The sequence below is a fragment of the Anabas testudineus genome, chromosome 7, assembly GCF_900324465.2.
Source record: "Anabas testudineus chromosome 7, fAnaTes1.2, whole genome shotgun sequence".
Taxonomy (NCBI): domain Eukaryota; kingdom Metazoa; phylum Chordata; class Actinopteri; order Anabantiformes; family Anabantidae; genus Anabas; species Anabas testudineus.
In genome coordinates, this window is record NC_046616.1 from 12,524,737 (window position 1) to 12,540,633 (window position 15,897).

The window sequence follows — 15,897 nt, forward strand, 5'->3', positions numbered from 1 at the left end:
AGAAATGAATTTGAGGTTCGTCTGCTCTTACCTCCCCTTCCCTTCTCCACTTTCCCCTCCTCCTGGGTCAACCAGCCTGTCCTCTAGGACTGAGGGTGGAGCATGCAGCCAGGAGCGGAGGGAGGGTGTAATACATACCTATGAAGCATATGTGTAAGAGTGAGAAAGAGCTGTGTTAATATGTACATACACACTGTGTATATATGTACTGTACTGTATATGTGAACTTATAGAATAAATGCAGCTGGCACAAAGCTAATACTGATGTATTAATGCTATCCCCTTCAGGAAGGCATGATTTTTTTATGTTCTGTTGTAGTAACTCTTTAAGACATTCAGCTGTGGTATAGTTGCATTGCTTCACAGACAAAGGTATGCATATTTCTTTTGTTCACCACATTCATATCAATAAGGCTGGACCAACAAGTGGAGCTCTGTATAATGCAGTCGAGTTCAAAAGCAGCACAATTAGTTAATTAATTGCCAACTGAGGGCAAACGTGTTCTGAAGTTAATGTTTATTTTTTTTAATGTGCATTAGAAAGAGAAGAGAAACACCTCCACCTCTCCTCACACTCGGTAGACGAGGCCCGCTGTGCCTCCACCTATCCTGGAATGCCAATTGGCTGAGTCAACGGGTCACGCCCTTCTGGTGCATATGGTGCACTGAAGATTAGTGCAAAAAAATAATATTAATTATGTTTTAATGTCAGGACTCATGTGTACTTTAAGGAAATATAACTGGCACCTCTCTCAAGTGTAGCAATGAATTAATTCATGAGTGCATGCACACACAGACAAGCTCATATACACAAACTTTAGATTTTATTATATAACTATTATGCTGCATAATTCCCATTTAGTGGCGTCCAGCCGCACAGGCAATGAGGAAATCTTCTTCTGTCTGGCCCAAAGCCATTGATCCCTGGTCAGCAGAGGCTGGATTGTCCCATGATGTCAGAAAACCTGGCTGTCACCTACAGCAGTGCCACCAGGTTCACATCAGATGTCTCACTGAGTCGAAGAATTTTGTCCTGCATGTGAGGACTGTAAGCCTCCTAAGAATCACTCTCAAATAATTAGTTGCTTCTCTGTTCTCAGAAAACATTTGTAAGAAATAAAAAAGAAAATTAAACCCAGCAAGAGCAAGAGAAAAAAGCATTTGCTGCGCAGTAAAAGCGTCTTAATGGTTTGCTCACATTTTAAGGTTATGAAAACAGAACCTCGTAAAGCATGAGGTATCTTTATTTGCAAACACACGGCCTTACTATTGTCAATCTTCAGGTAGATTATCTTTCGAGCATCGTGTTCAGTCACAAAGCAGCACTAAAGTTTCAGAGCGATGTCCATCTTAATCTGTGACAACCTTTCCTCTGAGATTTCTGGCTGGACATTCTCCCACATATTGGGGCTTATTTCCAGCTCCTAGTATAGCGCCAGAAGTAAAAATGACATCTGTTTTCCTCTGAGAGGGAGTCTCTTCTGCAAAGGCTTTTCAGTGACTCTTCTCAGAGACACCTCTATTCAAACACAGGTGTTGAAGTAATGGCGTTTTATTAATCAGCTACACGTTCAAAAAGGGGCCATCTTGTGCCAGGAAAGAAGAGAAATATGGAGACAATCTTGGAATCCGCCAGCACTGAGTTCAGCCCACTTTTCAGTCCAAAGAGTTTGGCCTGAGCTCCAACTTTGACAGAGTCTGCAAACATGGCTATCATCAGCCTCAACAGAGAGGGATGGAGCTTAAGTGAAAGTCCAACAGAGACATTTGTCTTCCTGCAGAACAGTCGTTCAGTGAATCAGGTCATTCCTCAGTCTGAGATGAGCAAAAAGCACAAAAACAACACCTGGTCTGACAAAGCTGAAACTAAAAAGTTAATGAACATCTGAGGGAATCATTAACTGTCGGTTGTCAGAGATTAAGAATTTGGGATTCATCTTGTGTGAATCCATAATAACCAGGAAAAGAAACCATGAAGGATTACTTTGCCAATAAAGTGCATTTTTATGTCTGTCAAAGGACCCATTACTGTCACAATCCTAAGAACTCTTTTCCATGAGCTGCTACAAGAATAAATCACTTTTGCAAAAGTAAAAATACACATTCCACGTCCATTTTGGGCACGAAATTACGCCACAGGAGTAAAACATCTTTTATTTAGTTCAAAGTATCTAAACCACAATAGAAAAGTGTCACATTTAACGGGTTGGCTGACCCACATATGGCATAAGACAAAGAATTTCTTGCAGTAGCCAAATACCTGTAAAAGTTTCTGCTTTATTTGTACACGTTTTAATCAGCTCAGTCTTCTTCTCTGCTTCCAAACCAGTACAGTGAAATCACTGGGAACACGGCCTTGTTTCTCTGGCTAATCCACAAAACATCATGTGAAACTGTTTTTTCAAATTAAAAGTGTAGTGGTTGTTAGATTTATCTGTCAGTGCTACAAGCTGATGCATCAGTTAAACACACGGATTTTATCAAGCTCCATTCTGTGAAGTAACTACAGTTGTTAGCTCATTTTGGAGAAGTCAAAACACTTTTATTAATGAAACACTTTGGCAGGACAGAGAATTAAAGTTCACGGTCTTTCGGCTTCGATATGATCTCTGCAAACAAAAGGAATAAATCATATTCTTTAGACAGATTATACATGTCATATTCTGTTTAGGACATTTCACAGCATTAAAAGGGGGGTGTCAAACTAATTTATCATATATGTAGGTCCCACATATGGTCACAGTATGATAGCACGGACTGTGTTTTTATTGATGAATACAGCTAGTGCCTCTGTGTGCTTTGTCTTTCTCAGAGCTCGATGACATAAATGAATAAGCTGAATGGCATACCTGTGATTCTCATTGCCAAGATGTTAATAGAAGCTTGTAAATACAGATCTGATCCACTGATCTTTACGTACACAGAAGGATTTCAGCTAGTTGATAGGAAGAAACCACTCAAGCAGTGCTGTGCATGATGTTTAGCCAACTACAACAAATTGCATAATTTTAATGTTGGCAGTTTATCAACTACACCGAGTTAAAAACTAAGTCCGTTGATTACAACAGCCCTGCAATAAATCCAGCCTTCAGGAAGATGATTGTATTATTAACCGAATGTGAAACTGTTTTGGAGAGGTGTTGATTCGAGGCTGTTGAACTGTGCTGCATTACAAAGAAAGGCGCTTCTGTTATTTCACCTAGCCTTACTGATATAAATGGGATGGACAAAATAATAAACACCTTTCAGTACAATGTAATATAATATGGTAGAAACGTTCCTGCCTCAAGAATCCCAAAGCACAAACACCTTCACCACACATAAATCATTTCAGGACATAATATTATGCAAGCTAAATATATATTTTAATGTTGCTCCCAGAAGTCAAACATATTAAGCTAATTTCTGTTATCCATTAATTATGCATTGGACCAAAATCAGTAAAGCTATTGGGATTTAAGAAGGGCATGGATCAGGACATTACTAAATTACACTATCAATATTTATCATTTGTGTACCTTCCATGTTGAGAACCTCTCCTGCAGAAACACTGCGGCCGTGAGAACTGCAACTTAACAAAACACATGCAAACATGCACACAGACTAAACACAAGCAAATTAAGATCATTTTTTTCCATATTTAACAACATAGGCACAGCATTCAGAAGATAAAATGTTGCAAATAGAGAAAACACAGATACAGAAACGTGGTGCAAATAGCACAGACAACGTTAGAAATATCAGATACATACATTGAAATCATACCATAACACAGTTAAAACAAACAACTAAACAATGTACAGTTGAAATGTTTACATGTTAAATATTTACTTACATTTTTCAACACCAGTTGACTTAGGTGACGTCACCCTAGTGACTTGCATGTGACGTACATTTAGATTTAGGGATACACACATTTCCATTGCCGTCTGTGTTATTTGCAGCGTGTTTCTGTATTTGCTTGTGTTTTCTCTTTGTGCAGCATTTTTTTCTAAATGCTGTACCTGTGTTGTCAAATTGGTGAAGTTGTTTGGTGTTGTTTTGTTTGTTTGTTCTGCCTAACCTGTCGGAGCCCCCTCTCTGACACCGATGTGAGAATAGTGAACACACAAAAGATGCAGATGAGGGAACTATAAACAACAAATGAATGTTTTGAATAAGAATAATACAGGAAGCACAATGAAGAACTAGAGAAGACATACAAAGAAGAAAAGGAAGAGAATCATTAAAAGACAAGTTGGTTAAATAACCAAGGGAACAATTCTTTTGTGGTTTTAAGCCTAATTTTAAGTCTACTTCTGTGAACCACGGCTAACAATCAGCCATGTGAATCGTCAATCGGGGAGGGTGCAACAAAAACAAACTTTGAAAGCTCACTGCCCGGGAGTATGTTTCTTCTTCCTCGACTCTGCGCACACTATTTATCCATCCCTCCTCCCCTGGTACTGCATCTCCTCCTGATCTGTAGCAAACAAAGTGGCTGGGAACAGGAAAAGACAGAACACGAGCATAAGAGATGCATAAAAGGCAGTGAAATGGTAGATATCTCCATCCTTGAAAGGAGAGACACTGATACCACAAGAGGAAAAATTAGGGGGATTAAGTGGAAAGGGAGGAAGAGAACAAGATAGATTTGAGGAAGGGGGAAATCCGTCAGTGTTAAAGCAAGAAATGGTAACATCAGTCATGTCACGGTGGTTAAAGTACACAGCTCAGCAGCGTGTGGACCCTTCGATTCTCCACTAAAAACATATTGGAAGCACAGTGCGATGTTTGTGGGAAGAAGTGTGAACGTGTGTGCGCTCTGAGAAGTGCAGCGCATGTTTCCATAAAAATGGAAGCTTGTTTACAGTAGTGTGAGTGTGAGGCGTGAGCATGCAGACGGAGATGCACATGTGGTGAATAGCACTGTGCGCACTTGAGGAGTCTAAACTGGCAGCGTCAGGACATTTTTGCCTTCTGAATTTCCTCCTCTATCTCCGTGTCGGCCAACAACTCCTGCAGTGTATGAGCAATGCATGTGTGTGTCTGTGTGCTTGTTTACCCATCCAAGAGTTGACCTCCCAACTGTTGCTCACTTACCAACAATGGACTGATGAGCCTACAATGGATATTTTGATGGTCCATTTTTGGTCATGCCTTAGACCATGCTATAATTATATCTAAAAGCCCTGGATGACGTTGTTTTATTTTTAGACAGGCGGCGACCTGCAGGAAGTCACACTGTTCTTCACAATGTCTGAAGAAGGAAGAAGAGAAATATTTTTATTTATTTTTATTTTAAAAAATGATAAAAGCCAGAAACAAAGACGTTAGCAGAAGATACTTTCTTTTCATTTTAATTAATGACTAAAACACACGTTCCTCACACACTGCTATCAGGTTTTTAGTCAAACACTAAAGTACTTCAGTCCCAACTATTTTCTTCCAGCTTTTCCAGAAGGATAAATTCTAGTTAAATAGCAAAGTATTGGCTGGATTGCTGTAAGTTGTACACGTTTTACTCAGGATGAATTATAATAACTTTGATGATTCTGACTTATTATCATATCAAAAATGTATTTATTATTATTATTTTATTATTATTATTTAATACTTTGTTTGGTGGCGTAACACCTGCAAAACCACAGACATTGCTTTGAGCCTCAGCTGCACAAAGTATAGCCTCACAGAGCCGCTAACATGATCATAGACCTTTTCTTATCTGTATGTGTTCTTGGTTTGTTTATATATGTGCGTGCTGTTTTTCTGTTATTGCAGTATAAATGCAAACCAAGCCATTATCTAAATTTGAGGCCTGGTTCCCCGCAGAGGTTTTGTTTTTATATCTAGTTTTAAGACCTTTTAGCTGATATTGTCACATATTCTCCAAATTCCTAAATATATTTGTCTTTGATCAAATTACCACTAACAACACAGCAAATGTGGGGTCAGGTGGTGTTCCAGCAAAGAAGTAATTGCTGTTTTCTGGTGCTCTAGGCAAAATATAATTAAGCTGCCATGTGTAGTCTGCTATGTGCTCTTTGCTTGATAGATAGTTGGAGGCAAAAGGGGAGGGTATATACACAATACACAGAGAGCAGAGTGGAGTTGGGGTCAACATGAGCCTATTAGCTCTTTTTTGCTGTGAGGTTGCCTATAGTAGGTGGCCCTGACCGCGAGTGCCTGCATGTCTCTGTACAGAACAGATTCTTAACAATCAGGAACAGCAGTGTGTGAATGACAGTGGAGTCGGGATATCCACCAGCGCTGCAGCTATTTGTTTAGACAGATCTCCCTAAATCCTAGTTCATCCCTCTGTAAACCCTGAAAGATGGAATGACTGAGACGACGTTACACAAACTGGAGGAGATGTATGAAGAGCTGCAGCTGGAAAAAAAAAACATTGACAACAAAAGTGTATTAATTTCACTTTGTAAATGCAAGGAGTCCGACAAAGTGGGAGCCTGTGGCTATAAGAAAAGCTTCCAGCCAAGCGTTAGAGTAAGTGCAGCCAACATGAACAGTATCAAATAAGCAGGCAAAATAAATCCAGGTTGGAAATAATCTCTAGGTGTCTCACCTAACAAGCACTGAAGGTGGAAAGAAGTTCTATCCCAAATGTAAACGCACACAAATGAGCACTTTCTTATGTCTTATCAACAAACCAGCGTTCAGCTGTGAAAAAGGCTGAGTTCACATCCAAGGTGTGTGTTTGTGTGCATTTCTATGTCCACACATGCTCGCCTGTATAAATGTGCCAGTGCATGTACTGTCAAGAACGCCTGTTTCCACATACCTGGTTATCATGCACAGTTCTGTGTGTGTGTGTGAGAGAGAGTGCTGACGTCATAGTGCTAATGATGATGGTGTTTATTTATCTGCAGGATGTGGAAAAATGTGGATGAAGGTTGAATTGGTACAGTGTTAGGGGCTACATAGGGTTAAGTGTGAGCCAGGAGGAGCAAGTGAGTGAGGAAGAGGGAAAACTGGGAAGAGGGGTGAATACTTCTCTGTGTGGGGAGTGAGAGCAAAGAGAGACTTTCTTGTGGTATGCTTGTAAGTCAGTGTAGTTCCTCACCTAATTGATTGTATCTGTGTGTTTGTGTGTCTTCATGTCAGGTGGGTTTCCAAATTGAAATACTAGTCTTCCCCATGCTCTCATTTAAGTGGGGCAATTATGTGTGTTTACTACTTGTCATGCAATGATGTGATATCCATGTAATTTGATTTAGAAACTCTTTGGACACAGTGTCCGGCCTGTGGACTGTGTACAAATAGAGCAGAATAAGGGAAATCTAATGTACTTAATGGAAACGGAATAACTCCACAATTACCCAACTGTGTTTATCCAACTGTGGCTGGTTTGTGTGCTTTATCAAACTTTGCCTGAACTACACTGACAACTACAATACATTCATCCACTGTAATCAATCTTCTTAATTAGAAAGGTGTTGATACAAGGGTGTTATCAGGAAATAACCATCACCACCAGCTTACACTCTCTGCTCTACTTTAAGCCGTCGTTTAAACAATGTGGAAATAATTGTTGCAAGTGCAGATCTAAGTGTTTCCTTATTGGAAGGCCACTATAGAGCTGGTTAAATCAGGCTGGTTTTCATTACAAAAAGCAAACGGGGAAGAGGAGGCAGGAAAAGGAAAAGGGGTGGGTTTACAGAGGATGGAGAATTGAAAAGGTCCAAGTGAATACAGACAGAATAAGGAGTGTACTTTGTTTGTATGGTCAGGAGGAAGGTGTTTGGTCATGTGGAGGAAAATCTCCAAAATGGCATTAGACTGCAGGAGTTAAAGGAAAAGGTGCACAAACACAAACACACACACACACACACACACATAGTGTTTAGGAAGATTAGGTTTACTCCAATTACAGTCACTGTAATATTTCCAGGTGTCTGGTTAGAGTTCTCTGCAGAGAGGCCCTTCTCACTCATGGGAGTGTTTTTGCTTGTATGCGTCTGTTAAGTCTTCTTCTAATGAATGCGTGCTAAATTAAACCTAATTAATTTAATGAAAGCCTCTCATGTGTAAAATGAGGTGCTAATCTGATCTAAGAGTAACTTTGTTTAACCATGTCCAGACACGCACGTATGGTAATTTGTTTGAGCTATGGATTGTGGTAACAACATGAGGAAGTGTAAACAGATTAGGTACTTCACATCGTAGTGGTCTGATGGTGCAAATGTGGAGTATACAGTAAACTGTGGTGTGACTGAGGTTATGGCTCTAGTCCCACAGCTTCTCAAGGAGCACAACCCTTCATTTGCCTGGGAGAGGAGCAGCAACAGCAACAGTTTGACCATTCAGTCCATTCAAAGATCTCACTGTACCAACTTTAGGTGTCACTTTGACTTCAGCATTTGAGCTGTCGCAACAAACTGTTTTGTATCGTGGAACAGACCTTGCATAGGTTCAGTGTACTATCTTCCTCCATCTGTTACTGCTTAGTCTGGGCTCCTGCGTTAATGATGACAAGGCTGTGACAGGGCTCGACAAGTTTTAGTGAGTGACTGTTAATTAGCTGTTCTCTCTCCCTCTTCCTTCTTCCTGTTATGGCCACAGAGTCATGTGACGTCACCTGTTTGAACCTTTCCATATTACATTTTTCAAAAGTAACTCAAGTATTTAATTAGAAACTATGGATTGCTGTATTCACGACTGAGGTCAGATCCTTGGTGCAAAGTAAATCATCCCTGGGTGGCCCTAGTTCTTCTTATCTCTTCAGCAGATATGTAGAGTAACATAAATAACGCAGCCCACCTCAAAGTACCATATGTTAGCGATCACTCACACAAATAGAGTAATAAATGTAAACCAAGGGTCTTAATAATAATTGTGTGAGTGTAAAGCATTGAATGGACGTGAACAGTGATGTGAAGAGTAAGGAACATATCTTTAGAATATATAGAGTTTTCTGAGTCTGTGTGAGTTGTTTGGAGGAACAGAGTAAGTATTAGAGTTTCATGTCAGTATGGAAAATGAGCCTGTGATGCAGGGATATGACAGGGAATAGAAGAGTGTGAAATGTATGGCGAAAAGATGTGTAAGGATAACAACATGGATGTCATGAGTCTTGTGGCTGTTTCATTTTCATCCTCTCGTGACTCTCATAGTTGTTCCATAAGATACCATCAAAAACTGCAAAAAAGTTAAAAAATAAAAGTAGAACTCTGATGTCGTTTTCAGCTAGAATTTTATTGCTGATTGAATTTCCAATGGGGTAATAGTCCTAACTGAAAAAAAACCTAATGACAGCACATCAACTGAAACATTAAAGTCAGAGATACAAGATACTGTCTGCTTCATTGTTTCTGGTTTACCCAAAGACTGCATTATCTAGAGCTACTGAAAGATGGTGAGATAAAAGAGAAAACCTAACCAGGGTTCACATACTTTTTCTTGCCACTGTAACCAGTTTCAGGTGGGTTTGCATCGGGTCACATCAGGTATGTCACTGATTAGCTTGCCCTGAGGTTAGATATGTTCTTGCTGCTAGTTAAAATTTCACTGTGCTTCTGTCTGCAGCCTCTGAGCTGATTCACCAAGATTAAATGTGCCACAAACTCACTCCTTTAGCCACCAGATACATTTTTGTGACAGTGGAAAGTCAGCATTGTTGCTTCTTTCAGTAGCTTATGTCAAATACAAGTTTTCTGTGGAGAGCACAATCTGCCACAGGACCTCAGGCTTTGTTGGAACAGTGGCACTTCCCCCTTATTGCCCAGACAGGCATTATTAAAAGCAACACAAACAAGAATCCTGCTGGGCTATCCCAGTAAAGAAATTAATCAAAGCTATGTTTTCTGGTGGATTTGCTGAAATCTGTTTTCATCAAAACTCTTTATAAATGCTTCACCTGAGGAAAGCAGTATAAACCTCCACAGTAAGGGGTCAAAAGAAATAGAAATCAGGAAATCGCAAATAGAGGAGCGAATTCAAGTGTCATGACCTCGCCGTATCTCCCATCACGAGATCTGTCTCATGTAATTCACCTAACAAATACTGTTCTGAAAGAGAGTATTACGAATGATGATTTAGGCTACTAAAAAACACAAACTATAAAGTCACAGTTATCATATTATATTATATTAACTGTCTTAAAAGCATGTGTTTGGCAACAGGTGGGAGATGGTCCTGGCACACTGGGAAACACTGTTTCTAAACTGGAGAACACAAAGCTGGAAAGGGGGTGATTGTATTGGATTACATAGGTCTCGTGTGTGTGTGTGTGTGTGTGTGTGTGTGTGTGTGTGTGTGTGTGTGTGTTTGTTAAAAGAGCCAAGACTCTCCAGTTTCAGGGGAGCAGAGTTGTAATGACATCATGGCAGTGTAATGCAGGTTGTCATGAGCACAACATGCTCGTCTTGTTGTAAAGTAAATTTGGCAGTAACCCCCTGAACTTACGGAAAGGGTACAGATGGCTGAACATTTAGCCGGATCAAAAGAGCAAGAGAGACCGAAGAAAAGGAGAGAACAGGGGAAATATTAGCAGGGATAGAATTAGTTTAGATGGAAAAAATAATAGTGGCGCAGTAAACTGCTTTTAAAGTGCTTTTACCTGCCGTCCTGTTCTTTCTGTGTGTTTAGGGTACATCTGCCAAAGTGCACACTAATTTATCCTACAGAAAAGGAGAGGAAAAGAACTGTGTGAGATAGTTAAGGAAAACTGAAAAAGACAGGCAGGTTCCTATTTAGACGCAACGCAATAAAGCACCCTACACATTTACTGACCCTGTTCCCCAAGTAACATTCAACTGCACTGGACCTCTGACGTGACAGAATACCACCGCAGAGCCATGAAAAGCGCTCCCTCTGTGCCACAGGTAGGAACAGTTTCTGTGCTTGGAGCTAAGCGGCACTAAAATCATGAGCAGATGTGCACACATACACAGATATAAGCATCCATATATTCACATACTAACCATATTTGTACAAACACGGATATTGATCGTGCTCACCTACAGGCATCTTTTCCAAGATAAGTAAGTGCTGGAGTCACATAAAACAAACATGTGTGTTTCTTTTCAAATAAGTAACTACAAAATGTTTTGACTATGAGAACAGAGTGAGGAGCCCGTCTATGAATGCCTTACAGCAATATCAGTTAGTCAAGTCAGAGATTATCTAACTGCATGACCCAGGTTTAAGCAGCGTGTTGGCCTGCATGTGTTCATTGCCCTTATGCAAGGTAGTGCAGCAGCAGCAGCAGCAGCAGCATTCAAATAGCTCTGAATAAACATTATTTTAGATGCCAACTTGAATCATTGCTTCACCTTACTAGCTGCATTGATACACATCTTAAGATCCCACAGCGTGGTATCCCTCCAGTGTTAAAACTGGCTTTGTGAAAAATGTAACAAAAGAAAAAACAAAACAGTGCACGGCCGGGAATCGGATACTTTAATGGCTCTTCACATTTTGAAAGATAAAGTGGGTATGACATGTTTTGACCGCTAAATGGTCAGGGAACCCCCTGGTTATCAAGCTCTATCAGCTATTTATCAAACTGTTCTTTCTCCCACTCCCAACTAAAACTACACCATCCTCCTCATCCTCAATTAACCAATTACCCCAGTTCTCTCTCAGCAGCCAGATCCACACGCTCTCCATTCCTCAGCACTTTATTCGCCTTGACTTTCTTTAATTTCCGCCAAGCTAGAATCACCATGAACATCTTCTAATTAACTGTTCATAATTGCTCTCAGATTAGGATGTCAATTCTGAGTAAGACCCCGGAAATCCCCGTCATCAGAGGGCACACAGAAAGCCCAAAACACTTAATATATAATGGAAATAGCTGACTGCTGATGTAACGTAATGTTGTTAAAGCATAGGGGAGTGGGGAGGACATTAACAGAGCGCAGCTGTGTTCAGCAGAGACTGATCAGAGGCATGATGATTGATTACAATCATTGCACTGTGTACTGTAGAAAAGCAGGAGAACATGATGGCGAGAGCATTTTCCTATAGAAGTTAAGTAACCAGGTCATGGATTACACTGGACACAAACAGTGGTCGTGTTAAAGATTGACTGAGAGAAAGAGAAAGAATGAGGCAGGTGGTTTAAAGACACGAGAAGGAAAGGAATGAAGATGAGAGCAGACGAAAAAAGACGTTTAGGCTGGTACTGATCACTGGAAAGGCAGACATCTGCATCAGTCTGCATGACACAAGCAATGTCTGGCAACAGACAGAATGACTCAAACTGTCCAGTTAAGTCTATTAATTGAGAAGAGAAGAAGTATGTGTGGAACAATAGAAAGCAGAGAAAATTCTTTACTCATTTATATGTTGCAGTGTGCACAGGACCACGTTAAACCCCAGTCAGGCCTGATTAGGCTCCATGAGACAAAGTGTAGCTTGTTGGGTCAGTCTTGGTTGAAACAGGCCACTCTCTAACCCCTGGGCTTGCTGGATGATTTTTATTGTCAGACTATCCAGAATGTCAGATATTTCATTTCCTGATTATTACTTCATCTTCCCCACATCATTAGGACATTTCTTTTGTAGTCGTATACATGTTGTTACTCACCAGCACAATAAAATGTGTCTTTACTGTGTCTGTAAACAGTTATCGTGCACAAGTGTTTGTACTTAATGGGCTTTGGTGTTTTGTACTTTATACTTTGCCTACCCTGGCAGGAATGTGATTGTAAAGCAGAGGCTGGTTTTGAACTATATATAACTATGAAGGTTTGAGCAGAGTGGTAGTGTGAACCAGGGATTGTAAATGTGTATGAAAATGTAAATTGTGAAGTGGCCAAACAACCGTTGGTGGAGAAAGGAGCTACATCATCAAAGCTACAACAACTACAGGACCTGGTGGAGCAAATACTTCAGTCAGTCAGTGACCGACTATGTCATCAAAGAAAGTATCTACTACCCAAGCATGTGACTGTCACATCTGTGAGATATGAACCTGAGCGCTTCCTATATACAACAAATCTGTCCCCTTTTGCGAGGCAGTGCTGGAGATAGGCCTAAATGAGCGGGTTGATCAGGTTCATGTCAGCATTTGAGCCAGACACCTTAATCCCATTAACCAGGCACATTTTATTTATGATCATTTGGAGGGAGAGGCAAAGAATGAAATTAGGTACCGACCCAGAGCTGATAAGAGGACCCAGACATTACAGGAAGGCTGTGTCTCCAGGAAACAATTGGATGGTGAATCATTAATAGAATATTCTAATGCATTATTTTGTCTCATGCAGCAAATTGTTCAGAGTAAAATTGTTACTCCAGGTGGTTGCTTGCTTGCTTGCTAGAGGACATATCAATGCCTGTGTGTACGTCTATGCTCCACCAGAAATTCACAAATTCACCAGGCCAAAATAGGCTCAAGTAATGTTTTCATACTATACCACATTTTTACACAATGATTTGCTCTTAGGCCGAGTATCTGGAGGAAAAACTGATACAGTAAGTGAATGGATTCATGAGCGTCAGCAGCATCTACAGATTTCTTATGGAGGAGACAAAGAAGTGATGCAGGCAGCAGCCCAGCAGCATAAGGAGCGTTCAGACAGGAGGGTGAGAGACTGTGACCAACAAGTGGGCTAAATACTGTACCTTCGAAATCAGAGCGTTCAAGGTAGAAAGAAAATACTACTGAGGGTGGCCAGGGGTATTTGATCGGCCCCAAACATGATTTAATTTGCATTGTGTCCTCTGCAGGACACCACTTCACTGCTCATTATTTACTTCAACAGTGATAAGTAGGGCAACTGGGGATACAGCCTCCTTAGCACAAATTATCAGTTTTTTAGGCCCTGGTAATAACTTGGGATGAGGAGTTAAACCCCAGTCCGACCTGATTAGGCTCCGTGAGACAAAGTGTAGCTTGTTTGGTTTCCTGCTCTATATAAATCAGTGGGTCCTGGTTCAAACCGGCCACTCTCTAACCCCTGGGCTTGCCAGATGATATTTAGGCTCAGACTATTCAAACTGTCAGACACTTCATCTCCTCATTATTGCCTCATGACTGTTTGGATAATCAGAAGTGTGACAAAGTTCCAGCTTGGTGTACACACAGCTGAGATGAACTGTTCAGTGGTTTTCCAGGTAAAACCTGTTTATTTAGAAATTCGATCGAACTTAGTTTGTTTGGGTGTTTTATTTACTTAGTTTCTTTCCTTCCAGCACTAACTGCCAATTTTCCATTAGCCTTTAGCTTTGTTTTTTAAATGTTCTTTTAGATTGTGTTTGTCTCCTTTTATAGTTTGTTACAGTTATAAATAAAGGAGATCAGCACCAGAAGTAATAGCACCTCTTTCCTCATATTATTGTGTGACTGATGAGATGACTTACTGTACATGTGCGATGGCACTCCGGTCGTTGTTGCAGCAGTATGACCTGTATCTTACCTGGATACAGAAATGCTATTTGTGATTGGCTGATGGGTAGTTATATCTTTTTTTTCCATTACTGAACTATACGGTACCTGCAGCATGTTGGTCATCCTGTTAAAATATGCAGTAGGTTTTTGTGCGTGAGAAATGGGTGCAGCGTGTAACACTTGAGAGCCCTGGAGATATTGGTTTGTCATTACAATGAGTTTGTTTGTCATGTTTTTTTTTTAGAAATCCCCATGTCTCTGGATAACTCAGGATGCTGTGAATGATAATTGCTTTGTGCTCTGTTTACACAGAGGTCTGTGGATTACACATAGCATCACTCTTTATGGCAGGTGTTGAATTTTCCAAATGTAATGTAAAATACTACACAGTCACAGATTTATACACAGACTGAATGGTGGCCCATTAAGGTTAAGTGGCCTGTCATCTGTTGCAACCTCTCCATGTTTCCACATATGTCTGACCAGCTGCCTCGTGGACCATCTCCAGCAAAGGCTCAGATGGGACACATCAGCTTAGGAGAGAGAGGGAGAGGGGGCGACAAGGGGGTGAGTAGAGCTGTGTACAATGATAAATGATATGAGATGTGGTGAGGTAGTGGAATTACATGATGAGAAAAATCTGGATTAGAGCCTCTTAGAGAAAGTACAACAAAAAAGATTTAAAATTAAATAAACTGAGAACATTTATTCGCCAGCATGCTGTCTCTGCAGAATGAATAGGGAGATAGTAAAAGTTAAAGACAGCCAGTTGGCAGAGGCAAAGCTACACATGTAGTAATTCTCTGCACAATTCACTCACTGCGCACTGAAAGATTTTTAAGATGGTTGATGTCCTACGACAACAAAAACGAACAAAATATGGGGTGTCATTGCAAACGACTTCTCTGCTCAATATCGGACCATTCAGATATGAAAGCCTGTAACTTTCTCACAGAACTGGACACATGATGAATTAGCCTGTTTATCAATAACTCAATGTGTTCCTGTGACCGTAACCCCAATTGGCGAAAGAGGGCTGGGCTTGGATTATTTGTATAATATACCAGCAGGAGGTCAGTGCTGAATGATGTGCTATTACAACATCAATCTGCTGCTCCTGCATCTGCTGGCTCAGAGGACCAGGCAACATTTTCTCTCCCAGTGTCAGTATTTTTAAAATTAGATTAAACAGTAATAGACGCTTTGGTTTTACCAGGTGAAACTGCAATGAATAGATCCTTAGGTTTTAGGCTAAATGAGGATGACTAACAGACAGCAAAGCCAAAAATCCTTCACGCTTATCTTGGCTGCACACGAGCTGAAGCCAAGAGCTTTTTTCCTATAAATCACAAAAAGAGAACAAGAATTGCTGTTATGTTCCAAATTAGTGTGTGAAACAATATACCTGCCGCAGATTCTTACTTCTCCAATTTCTCTGTAGTTTTTTCATAATGCAATCAGTGCAGTAGTAGATCCAGAAAGGCCTAAACAAGGACCACACACACAAGCGGATGACCATACTACTTCTGGTTGGTAGAAAGTGGGATTGCCACCTAGTGACA